Consider the following 13,759-nt stretch of genomic DNA (forward strand, 5'->3'; position numbering starts at 1 on the left):
CCGTTTGCCAGTCCCATGATGGCCGCTTCAGTGGGCAGGTGTTGTATGTCCAGGTAGGCTTTGTTGAATCGCTCCATGTATTCTCGGAGAGTTTCTTGGTTACCTTGTTTGACCCCGAGTAGACTGGGGGCATGTTTTGTCTTGTCCTTTTGAATAGAGAACCTCGTTAGGAATTTTTTGGTTAGGTCTTCGAAGCTGGTGATTGATTTTGGTGGCAGGTTGTCGAACCACTTCATGGCTGACTTGGTGAGAGTGGTGGGGAAGGCTTTGCATCGAATCGCGTCAGAGGCGTCGACCAAGTACATTCTGCTTCTGAAGTTGCTGAGGTGGTGACTTGGATCGGTGGTGCCGTCGTAGAGATCCATATCGGGTGGTTTGAAGTTTCGCGGTACCTTCTCCTCCATGATCTCTTGCGTGAAGGGATCATGGTTGCCTTCGGGGGTGGTGCCGCGTTCCGTCCGGTCTTTCAGGTTGGCCTCTATTTTCCGTAGTTTTTCTTCCAATTCTCTGCGCTTGCGAGCCTCCCTTCTCAGATCTTGTTCAGTTTCTTTCTGCTTCTTTATGTCCTCTTCGAGTTGTTTCAGTCGGTTCTGTTGTGCCCGGACTGCTTCTAGAATTTTCGAGCTCTTTTCTTTTTCGGGATTTTGTGGATCTTTGTGCGGGAGTGACGTCTTTGGGCGATTCTGTTTGTTTCCTCCTGGAGTGCGCGGTGATAGAGGGCTGTCCGGTCGTTCTCCGGTGTCAACTTCCTCCTCTTGTTCCGATGTAGCGTGGTCATTGTTGGGAGGGTCGTCCGCCATGGTAAGGGGATGACTTCCAGGTCCCCGGCAACGGCGCCAATGTTCCGGGGGTTACCTGAAACGTGTAGCTCGGTCGTCTGGAGATGCCCGAGGTGGGGGTCAGGGACCCGAGCTTGATGTGATTGGTGGTTGTACCTGCAATGACACTCCGATGCTTAAGTTAGCATGGGTCCAAGCAGATATTGAGTAGAATCAGAGTATGAGTTATACCTGGGTGCTCCAGTGTATTTATAGTAGTTGGTCGTGATCTTCCCTGGATAAGATATTCTTATCTTATCTTATCTTTTGGGAGTTTTATCTCTATCTTCGTGGAACCGCCTTTCCTAGGCCTTTTCGGCCTTTTAGGTTTTGGGCTTCGTTCCTTATGATGGGCCTTCTTAGCTTTATTTGTCCGAGGTCCGACCTCAGGCGTGGGCCTTGGGACGAGGTCGGACCTTCTATGGACTTTGCCGAGTTTGGGGAGCTCGGTCAGGGTATGAACAAAATCTATCAAAAAGAGGGCGCAGGAGTTCCTCCCTGAATTTCCTGAAATTGACTACTGGGCCAGCCTAGAAGCATCTATCACCAAGTTGCAAGAAACTATGGAACAACTTAAGGAAGAACAGCAGAATCAGAACTGCATGCTCTGCAAATTGCTGAAGGAACAAGAGAAGCAGGGGCGTGAACTTCAAGAGTTGAAACGCCAAAAGCTCTCCCCTCAAGTTGAGGGAGCATCCACTTCTCAAAATCAAGGTTGTTGAGTCCTAACTCTGTGATAACCTCTATCATTAGGAGCCTATTTAAATTTTTGTTCTCTATTACTATTAGTCTTATCTTATATCTATTTTTGAGTCTTGTTCTTAATTCATGATTAATAAAATTTAAAGTTCATGTCTTAAAGCTATGAATGTCCTATGAATCCATCACCTCTCTTAAATGAAAAATGCTTTAATCACAAAAGAACAAGAAGTACAGGATTTCGAATTCATCTTTGAAACTAGTTGAATTAGTTTGATGTGGTGACAATACTTTTTGTTTTTTGAATGAATGCTTGAACAGTGCATATGTCTTTTGAATTTGTTGTTTTAAGAATGTTAAAATTGTTGGCTCTTGAAAGAATGATGGAAAAGGAGAACTGTTATTGAGGATCTGAAAAATCATCAAATTGATTCTTAAAACAAGAAAAAGCAGTGGATACAAAATTCAAAAAAAAAATTATATTAATAAAGTTGTGATCCAAGGCAAAAAGAGTGTGCTTAAGAACCCTGGACACCTCTAATTGGGGACTCTAGCAAAGCTGAGTCACAATCTGAAAAGGTTCACCCAAGTATGTGTCTGTGGCATGTATGTATCCGGTGGTAATACTGGAAGACAGAGTGCTTTGGGCCACAGCCAAGACTCATAAAGTAGCTATGTTCAAGAATCATCATACTTAACTAGAAGAATCAATAACACTATCTGAGTTCTGAGTTCCTATGGATGCCAATCATTCTAAACTTCAAAGGATAAAATGAGATGCCAAAACTGTTCAGAAGCAAAAAGCTACTAGTCCCGCTCATTTAATTGGAGCTAAGTTTCTTTGATATTTTGGAGTCTATAGTATATTCTCTTCTTTTTACTCTATTTTGATTTTCAGTTGCTTGGGGACAAGCAACAATTTAAGTTTGGTGTTGTGATGAGCGGATAATTTATACGCTTTTTGGCATTGTTTTTAGTATGTTTTTAGTATATTTTAGTTAGTTTTTATTATATTTTTATTAGTTTTTAGTTAAAATTCACTTTTCTGGAATTTACTATGAGTTTGTGTGTTTTTCTGTGATTTCAGGTATTTTCTGGCTGAAATTGAGGGTCCTGAGCAAAAATCTGATTCAGAGGCTGAAAAGGACTGCAGATGCTGTTGGATTCTGACCTCCCTGCACTCAAAGTGGATTTTCTGGAGCTACAAAAGCCCAATTGGTGCGTTCTCAACGGAGTTGGAAAGTAGACATCCTGGGCTTTCCAGAAATGTATAATAGTTCATACTTTTCCCGAGATTTAATGGCCCAAACCGGCATTGAAAATCAGCTTCAGAATTCCCAGCGTTTAACGCCGGAACTGGCATAAAAATTGGAGTTAAACGCCTAAACTGGCATAAAAGCTGGCGTTTAACTCCAGAAAAAGTCTCTACACATGAAAGCTTCAATGCTCAGCCCAAGCACTCACTAAGTGGACCCCGGAAGTGGATTTTTACGTCATTTACTCATTTATGTATACCCTAGGTTACTAGTTCACTATTAATAGGATCTTTTGACATTGTATCTACACCTCATGACACTTTACACGTTTCTCATTGTATCTTCTACGGCATGAGTCTCTAAACCCCATGGTTGGGGGTGAGGAGCTCTGCTGTGTCTTGATGGATTAATGCAATTACTACTGTTTTTCATTCAATCATGCTTGCTTCCTGATGAGCGGATAATTTATATGCTTTTTGGCATTGTTTTTAGTATGTTTTTGGTAGTTTTAGTTGAGTTTTTATTATATTTTTATTAGTTTTTAGTTAAAATTCACTTTTCTGGACTTTACTATGAGTTTGTGTGTTTTTCTGTGATTTCAGGTATTTTCTGACTGAAATTGAAGGTTCTGAGCAAAAATCTGATCCAGAGACTGAAAAGGACTGCAGATGCTGTTGGATTCTGACCTCCCTGCACTCGAAGTGGATTTTCTGGAGCTACAGAAGCCCAATTGGCGCGCTCTCAACGGAATTGGAAAGTAGACATCCAGGGCTTTCCAGCAATATATAATAGTTCATACTTTGCTCAAGATTTGATGGCCCAAACCTGCGTAGCAATCCGGCCTCAGAAATTCCAGCGTTAAACGCCGGAACTGGCATAAAACTTGGAGTTAAACGCCCAAACTGGCATGAGAACTGGCGTTTAACTCCAGAAAACGTCTCTACACATAAAAGCTTCAATGCTCAGCCCAAGCACACACCAAGTGGGCCCGGAAGTGGATTTTTCTGTCATTTACTCATTTCTGTAAACCTTAGGATAATAGTTTACTACTTATAGGATCTTTTGACATTGTATCAGTACCGAATGCGACCTTATGACATTGTACACGTTTTCTTCTACAGTATGAGTCTCTAAACCCCATGGTTGGGGGTGAGGAGCTCTGCTGTGTCATGATGGATTAATGCAATTACTACTGTTTCTCATTCAATCATGCTTGCTTCCATTCTAAGATAATACTTGTTCTTAATCCAGATGAATGTGATGATCCGTGACAATCATCATCATTCTCAACCATGAACGTGTGACTGAAAACCACCTCCGTTCTACCTTAGATTAAGTAGTTATCTCTTGGATTCTTTAATCGGAATCTTCGTGGTATAAGCTAGACTGATGGCGGCATTCAAGAGAATTCGGAAGGTCTAAACCTTGTCTGTGGTATTCTGAGTAGGATTCAATGACTGAATGACTGTGACGTGCTTCAATCTCCTGAAGGCGGGGCGTTAGTGACAGACGCCAAAAGAATCACTGGATTCTACTCCGGTCTGATTGAGAACCGACAGATGGAATGCCGTGCCGTGACAGGGCATTAGGAATCGTTCCAATGAGAGGATGGGAGGTAGCCACTGACAATGGTGAAACCCTACACACAGCTTGCCATGGAAGGAGACTTGCGTGACTGAAGAAGAAGACAGTAGGAAAGCAGAGATTCAGAAGATGGAGCATCTCCAAACCTCAACCTATTCTCCATTACTGCAAAACAAGTAACCATTTCATGTTTTTTTGCTTTTCACAAACAATCCTGATAATTTCTGCTATCCTGACTAAGATTTACAAGATAACCATAGCTTGCTTCAAGCCGACAATCTCCGTGGGATCGACCCTTGCTCACGCAAGGTATTACTTGGACGACCCAGTGCACTTGCTGGTTAGTTGTGCGGGATTGCAAAAGTGTTATTGCAATTTCGTGCACCAAGTTTTTGGCGCCGTTGCCGGGGATTGTTCGAGTTTGGACAACTGACGGCTTGTCTTGTTGCTTAGATTAGGACTGTTTTATTTTTGTTGGTTTAGAGTCTTCTAGTTGAGTCTAGTTTCATATTTTAAGTTTGGTGTCATTTGCATGCTTTTGTTTTTCTTTTTGATTTTCGATTTTCGATTTTTGCATGTTCTTAGTCCCTTTTTGATTCATAAAAGTTCTAAGTTTGGTGTCCTCTTTGTGTTTTTCCTTTAGAATTTTCGAAAAAAATAGTGTTTGATTTTCTAAAATTTTAAGTTTGGTGTCTTTTTGTGTTCTTCTCTTTCCTCTTTTTAAAAATCAAATCTTTTTCATAAAAAATTTTTTCAATCATATCTTTTTAATTGCTGTTTTCAAAATCTTTTTAATTAACTAATTGATTCAGTTCTCAATTTGCTTTGATCTTATTTTCTTTCTAATTTTCGAAATCTTATTTTATTTTCCTTTTGATTTTCGAATTTTTATTTTAAATTTCCTTTTTGTTTTTATTTTTATTTTTCGGTTATTTCAAAAAAAAAAAAAAACAAACAAAATTTATCTCTTTGCAATTATTATCATTTCCCTTTTGTCCATTATGGACTTAAGTGGAATTAACCAGTCTAGAAGGACTCTGGGGTCCTATGCCAACCCCAGTACAGCTGCATATGGGAGTAGCATCTGTGTACCTCCCATCAAAGCAAGCAGCTTTGAGCTAAACCCTCAACTCATTATCATAGTGCAGCAAAATTGCCAGTATTCCGGTCTTCCAGAGGAAGAACCTACTGAGTTTCTGGCACAGTTCTTACAAATTGCTGACACAATACATGATAAAGAGGTAGATCAGGATGTCTACAGACTGTTACTATTTCCATTTGCTGTAAAAAATCAAGCAAAAAGGTGGTTGAATAACCAACCTACAGCAAGCATAAAGACATGGAAACAGTTATCAGAAAAATTCCTGAATCATTTTTACCCTCCAAAAAGGATGACACAGCTAAGGCTGGACATCCAAGGCTTTAAACAAGAGGATAATGAATCCCTTTATGATGCCTGGGAGAGGTATAGAGGTATGCTTAGAAAATGCCCCTCTGAAATGTTTTCAGAGTGGGTACAGTTAGACATCTTCTACTATGGGCTTACAGAAAAAGCTCAGATGTCTTTAGACCACTCAGCTGGTGGATCTATACACATGAGGAAGACAATTGAAGAAGCTCAAGAGCTTATAGACATTGTTGCTAGAAACCAATACTTATATTCTAGCAAGGAATTCGTTCCACAAGAAGAGGTCATGGCAGTAGTCACTGATCCTGATCCTCAAGAACAGATGAATGAGCTTAATCAACAATTGCTCCTGATGACAGAACAGTTAGCAGAATTTAAAGAAATGCTCCATGATACTAAGGTTGCTAACAAGAGCATAGAACTGCAGTTGAATCAAGCAAAACAGCAAATATCTAAACAAATAACAGAAGAATGTCAAGCAGTTCAACTGAGGAGTGGGAAAACACTAAATGCCACTGCTCAAAAGAGCAAGAAGTCAATTAAGGAACATTGACAGAGGATGACCAAGCCACTGTTCAAAATCCCTCTGAGGACAGTAAGAGCCCAGAGAGGAATATTATGGCGTTCAACGCCAGAAAGGGAAGGAAAGTTGGCGTTAAACGCCCATTCCTTGCCCAATACTGGCGTTCAAACGCCAGAACAGGGAGGAAAGCTGGCGTTAAACGCCCATTCCTGCCCAGTTCTGGCGTTCAAACGCCAGAAAAGGGGGAGAAGTTGGCGTTTAACGCCCAAACTTCATCCACTCCTGGCGTTCAAACGCCCAAGGAGAATCAGGCACCTGAGAGTTCTGATGATTATCCCCCTAACAAGGCTTCTTCAACCACTTCTGTAAGGAATAAAACCTGCAGCATCTAAGGTTGAAGAATATCAAGCCAAGATGCCTTATCCTCAGAAACTCCGCAAAGCGGAACAGGATAAGCAATTTGCCCGCTTTGCAGACTATCTAAGGACTCTTGAAATAAAGATTCCGTTTGCAGAGGCACTTGAGCAAATACCCTCTTATGCTAAGTTCATGAAAGAGATCTTAAGCCATAAGAAGGATTGGAGAGAAATTGAAAAAGTGTTTCTCACTGAAGAATGCAGTGCAGTCATTTTGAAAAGCTTACCAGAAAAGCTTCAAGATCCTGGAAGCTTTATGATACCCTGCACATTAGAAGGTGCCTGCACCAAGATAGCCTTATGTGATCTTGGAGCAAGCATAAATCTAATACCTGCATCCACTATCAGAAAGCTTGGGTTGACTGGAGAAGTCAAACCAACCAGGATATGCCTCCAGCTTGCTGATGGTTCCATTAAACACCCATCAGGCATAATAGAGGACATGATTGTCAAGGTTGGGCCATTTGCCTTTCCAACTGACTTTGTGGTGCTGGAAATGGAGGAGCACAAGAGTGCAACTCTCATTCTAGGAAGACCTTTCCTAGCAACTGGACGAACTCTCATTGATGTACATAAAGGGGAAGTAACCCTGAGAGTCAATAAGGATGAGTTCAAGTTGAATGCTGTGAAAGCTATGCAGCATCCAGACACACCAGAAGACTGCATGGACGTTGACATTATTGATTCTCTGGTAGAAGAGATCAATATGGCTGAAAGCCTAGAATCAGAGCTTGAGGACATCTTCAAAGATGCTCAACCTGATCAAGAAGAACTAGAGGAAGTAAAGGAATTTTTGAAAATTCCTCAGGAGGAGGATAAGCCTCCCAAACCTGAACTCAAACCTCTACCACCATCTCTGAAATATGCATTTCTGGGAGAGGGTGACACTTTTCCAGTGATTATAAGCTCTGCTTTAAATTCACAGGAAGAGGAAGCACTGATTCAAGTGCTGAGGACGCACAAGACAGCTCTTGGGTGGTCCATAAGTGATCTTAAGGGCATTAGCCCAGCTAGATGCATGCACAAGATCCTATTGGAGGATAATACCAAACCAGTGGTCCAACCACAGAGGAGGCTAAATCCTGCCATGAAGGAAGTGGTGCAGAAAGAGGTCACTAAATTACTAGAGGCTGGGATCATTTATCCTATTTCTGATAGCCCCTGGGTGAGCCCTGTCCAAGTTGTTCCCAAAAAGGGAGGCATGACAGTGGTTCATAATGAAAAAAATGAACTGGTTCCCACAAGGACAGTCACAGGGTGGCGCATGTGTATTGACTACAGAAGGCTCAATACAGCCACCAGAAAGGATCATTTTCCTTTACCATTCATAGACCAAATGCTAGAAAGACTAGCTAGCCATGATTATTACTGCTTTTGGATGGCTATTCAGGCTACAACCAAATTGCAGTAGACCCTCAGGACCAGAGAAACAGCATTCACCTGCCCTTCAGGCGTGTTTGCCTATAGGAGAATGCCTTTTGGTCTGTGCAATGCACCTGCAACCTTTCAGAGGTGCATGCTCTCTATCTTTTCAGATATGGTAGAGAAATTTCTGGAAGTCTTCATGGATGACTTTTCAGTATATGGAGACTCATTCAGCTCCTGTCTTAACCACCTATCACTTGTCCTGAAAAGATGCCAAGAGACTAACCTGGTTTTAAACTGGGAGAAATGTCACTTTATGGTGACTGAAGGAATTGTCCTTGGGCACAAAATTTCAAGCAGGGGAATAGAGGTGGATAAGGCAAAGGTAGAGGTAATTGAAAAATTACCACCACCTGCCAATGTTAAGGCAATCAGAAGCTTTCTGGGACATGCAGGATTTTACAGAAGGTTTATCAAGGATTTTTCGAAAATTGCCAAACCTCTGAGTAATCTGCTAGCTGCTGACACTCCATTTAGATAATGAGTGTCTGCAGGCTGAGACCCTGAAAGCTAAGTTGTCACAGCACCAGTTATCTCTGCACCAGATTGGGCATTACCATTTGAATTAATGTGTGATGCCAGTGATCATGCCATTGGTGCAGTGTTGGGACAGAGGCATAATAAACTTCTGCATGTCATTTATTATGCTAGTCGTGTTCTAAATGATGCACAGAAAAATTACACAACCACAGAAAAAGAATTACTTGCAGTGGTTATGCCATTGACAAGTTTAGATCCTACCTAGTAGGATCCAAAGTGATTGTGTACACTGACCATGCTGCTCTTAAATACTTACTCACAAAGCAGGATTCAAAACCCAGGCTTATCAGATGGGTGTTGCTTCTGCAAGAGTTTGATATAGAAATAAGAGACAGAAAAGGGACAGAGAATCAAGTAGCTGATCATCTGTCCAGAATAGAGCCAGTAGTTGGGGCGTCCTCCCTTCTACTGAGATTTCTGAGACTTTCCCAGATGAGCAACTATTTGCCATTCAGGAAGCTCCATGGTTTGCAGACATTGCAAACTATAAAGCTGTGAGGTTCATACCCAAGGAGTACAGTTACATGCAGAGAAAGAAATTAATTTCAGATGCCAAGTACTACCTCTGGGATGAACCATATCTCTTTAAGAGATGTGCTGACGGAGTGATCCGCAGGTGTGTACCCAGAGAAGAAGCACAGAGGATCTATGGCACTGCCATGGATCACAGTATGGAGGACACTTTGGAAGTGAGCGAACAGCCACTAAAGTCCTCCAATGTGGTTTCTACTGGCCTACTCTCTATAAAGATTCCCGAGAGTTTGTGCGTAACTGTGACAGTTGCCAAAGAGCTGGTAACCTGCCTCATGGATATGCCATGCCTCAACAAGGGATATTAGAGATAGAGCTGTTTGATGTATGGGGAATTGACTTCATGGGGCCATTCCACCATCATACTCAAACACTTACATTCTGGTGGCAGTGGACTATGTATCTAAGTGGGTAGAAGCAGTTGCTACACCCACTAATGATACTAAGACCGTACTGAAATTCCTCCAGAAGAACATTTTCAGCAGATTTGGCGTCCCCAGAGTGCTAATCAGTGATGGGGGCACTCATTTCTGCAATAAACAGCTATACTCTGCTATGGTTAGATATGGAATTAGCCACAAAGTGGCAACTCCGTATCATCCACAGACAATGGGCAAGCAGAAGTCTCTAACAGAGAGCTAAAAAGAATCCTAGAACAGACTGTAATGTCCCGAAGAAAGGATTGGGCAAAGAGCTTGGATGATGCTCTGTGGGCATACAGAACAGCATTCAAGACTCCTATAGGTACCTCCCATACCAATTGGTGTATGGGAAGGCCTGTCATTTGCCTGTGGAACTGGAACATAAAGCCTATTGGGCAACCAGATTCCTAAACATGGATGCACAGTTAGCTGGTGAGAAAAGACTGCTCCAGCTAAATGAGCTAGAAGAGTTCAGACTCAATGCCTTTGAAAATGCAAAAATTTATAAGGAAAAGGCAAAGAAGTGGCATGACAAGAGATTATCAACCAGAGTCTTTGAGCCAGGACAAAAAGTTCTGCTCTTCAACTCTAGGCTCAAACTGTTTCCAGGAAAACTCAAATCCCGTTGGGGGGGTCCATATGTGATTACAGGAGTGTCACCATATGGATATGTTGAGCTTCAGGATATTGATTCTGATAAGAAGTTCATTGTTAATGGACAGAGAATCAAACATTATCTTGAAGGAAACTTTGAGCAGGAGTGCTCAAAACTGAGACTTGAGTGATTCTCAGTGGAAGTCCAGCTAAAGACAGTAAAGAAGCGCTTACTGGGAGGCAACCCAGTCATTAGTAGGTTATATGATTTGTTCTTACAGAGGCAAATATCAAAAATGAAGGAATTCACAGAGTTACAGAAGGATTCAGCTCAAAAAGCAGATAAAATGAGCTTACTGGCGAAAAACGCCAGTAAGGGGCATTTTGGGCGTTAAACGCCAGAATGGGCATCATTCTGGGCGTTTAACGCCAGTAATGGTACCATTTTGGGCGTTAAACGCCAGAATGGGCACCATTCTGGGCGTTTAACGCCAGGTGTGCAGCATCACTGGGCGTTCAGAAAAACGCCCAGTGAGGAAGGTTTTCTGGCGTTTAACGCCAGCCAGGGTACCTGGCTGGGCGTTAAACGCCCAAAAAGGGTGCCAAGTGGGCGTTAAACGCCAGAAAGGTGGGGGGACCACATTTTTGTTTCAACTCAAATTTTTTCAAACTTTCCTCTTTTTACCCATAATCTTCTACATAAATGCACTTCAACCTTTCATCATTCACTTTCAAATCTTCACAAATCAAAAACCATTCTTCAAATCTATTTCAAAATAATCTCAAATCTTCTTCAAAAACTCACCCTTTTCTCAAATTTTTCAAAATCTTTTCAAATTTCCTTTCAAATCTCTCTTTTGTTTTCGAAATTTCCCCCCACTCTATAAATGAACGTTCCTCACCCCTCCTTCCTCACACCATTCGAATTTCCTCTCTCTCTCTCTCTCTCTCTCTCTTCTTTCTTTTCTTTTTGCTTGAGGACAAGCAAAACCTCTAAGTTTGGTGTGCTTTTCCGTGATCACTAAGCCAAAATCTATCAAGATCATGGCTCCCAAGGGAAAACAAACCAACTCAAGAGGAAAGAAAGAGACTAATCCAAAGAATCTTGGAATGAAGAGAAGTTCTTAACCAAAGAACATGAAGACCATTATCACAAAATAATGGGTCTGAGGTCAGTGATCCCGGAAGTTAAATTTGATCTGAAAGAAGATGAATATCCGGAGATCCAAGAGCAAATTCGAAACAGAGGTTGGGAAGTTCTGACCAATCCTGAGACAAAGGTTGGAAGGAACATGGTTCAGGAATTCTACTCAAATCTGTGGCTAACAGATAAGCAAAGAATGACTGGAACCGCTTACCATACCCACAGAACCTGGTCAGAGGGAAAGTTATGTACTTCCATCTGGACAAAATAAGAGAAATCTTCAAACTACCTCAACTACAAGATGATCCTGATTCCTTCAATAGGAGGATGGTGAGAGTAGATAAAGGGTTGGATCAAGTTCTAGAGGACATATGCCTCCCTGGGACTAAGTGGATAACCAATTCAAAGGGTGTCCCAAACCAACTCAAGAGAGGAGACCTCAAGCCAATTGCAAGAGGTTGGCTAGACTTTATTGGGCGTTCCATATTGCCCACTAGCAACCGTTCTGAGGTCACCATCAAGAGAGCAATGATGATTCATTGCATTATGCTTGGAAAAGAAGTGGAGGTTCATCATGTGATTGCTTGTGAGATCTACACCATTGCAAATAAGAATTCCACTGAGGCCAAACTGGCTTACCCAAGCTTGATTTCCTGCTCTGTAAAGAGGCTGGGGTGAAGATGGGAGTAGATGAGTTCATACCCATTGAACACCCAATCACCAAGAAGTCAATGGAAGGACAAGTGCAAGACAACTCCATCAAGAGGAGGGCACAGGAATTCCTCCCTGAATTCCCAAGAATTGACTACTGGTCCAGCCTAGAAGCATCTATTAACAAGCTGCAAGAGACTATGGAGCAACTGAAGGAAGAACAGCAGAATCAGAACTGCATGCTCTGCAAATTGCTGAAGGCACAAGAGAAGCAGGGGCGTGAACTCCAAGAGTTGAAACGCCAAAAGCTCTCCTCTCAAGCTGAGGGAGCATCCACTTCTCAAAATCAAGGTTGTTGAGTCCTAACTCTGTGAAAACCTCTATCATTAGGAGCCTCTGTTTTTCGTTTTTTTTATTTTCCTTTATTTTGTTTTTATTTTTCGTTTTTCTAGTCTTATTCTATATCTATTTTGAGTCTTGTTTTTAATTCATAATTAATAAAATTAAAGTTATGCCTTAAAGTTATGAATGTGCTATGAATCCATCACTCTCTTAAAAGAAAAAAAATGCTTTAATCACAAAAGAACAAGAAGTACAGGATTTCGAATTTATCTCTGAAACTATTGAATTAGTTTGATGTGGTGACAATACTTTTTGTTTTCTGAATGAATGCTTGAACAGTGCATATGTCTCTTGAATTTGTTGTTTTTAAGAATGTTTAAATTTGTTGGCTCTTGAAAGAATGAGGAGAAAGAGAACTGTTATTGAGGATCTGAAAAATCATCAAATTGATTCTTGAAGCAAGAAAAAGCAGTGAATACAAAAAAAAAATTTCGAAAAAAAAAAAGAGAGAAAAGAAAAAGAAAAGAAATAGAGTTGTGATCCAAGGCAATAAGAGTGTGCTTAAGAACCCTGGACACTCTAATTGGGGACTTTAGCAAAGCTGAGTCACAATCTAACAAGGTTCACCCAATTATGTGTCTGTGGCATGTATGTATCCGGTGGTAATACTGGAAGACAGAGTGCTTTGGGCCACAGCCAAGACTCATACATAAGCTATGTTCAAGAATCATCATTCTTAACTAGGAAAATCAATAACACTATCTGAGTTCTGAGTTCTCATAGATGCCAATCATTCTGAACTTCAAAGGATAGAGTGAGATGCCAAAACTGTTCGGAGGCAAAAAGCTACTATCCCGCTCATCTAATTGGAACTATGTTTCTTTGATATTTTGGAGTCTATAGTATATTCTCTTCTTTTATCCTATTTTGATTTCAGTTGCTTGGGGACAAGCAACAATTTAAGTTTGGTGTGTGATGAGCGGATAATTTATATGCTTTTTGGCATTGTTTTTAGTATGTTTTTGGTAGTTTTAGTTGAGTTTTATTATATTTTATTAGTTTTTAGTTAAAATTCACTTTTCTGGACTTTACTATGAGTTTGTGTGTTTTTTGTGATTTCAGGTATTTTCTGACTGAAATTGAAGGTTCTGAGCAAAAATCTGATCCAGAGACTGAAAAGGACTGCAGATGCTGTGGATTCTGACCTCCCTGCACTCGAAGTGATTTTCTAGAGCTACAGAAGCCCAATTGGCGCGCTCTCAACGGAATGGAAAGTAGACATCCAGGGCTTTCCAGCAATATATAATAGTCCATACTTTGCCCAAGATTTGATGGCCCAAACCTGCGTAGCAATCCGGCCTCAGAAATTCCAGCGTTAAACGCCGGAACTGGCATAAAACTTGGAG

Source organism: Arachis stenosperma, chromosome 8 (assembly GCF_014773155.1).
Source record: "Arachis stenosperma cultivar V10309 chromosome 8, arast.V10309.gnm1.PFL2, whole genome shotgun sequence".
NCBI lineage: Eukaryota > Viridiplantae > Streptophyta > Magnoliopsida > Fabales > Fabaceae > Arachis > Arachis stenosperma.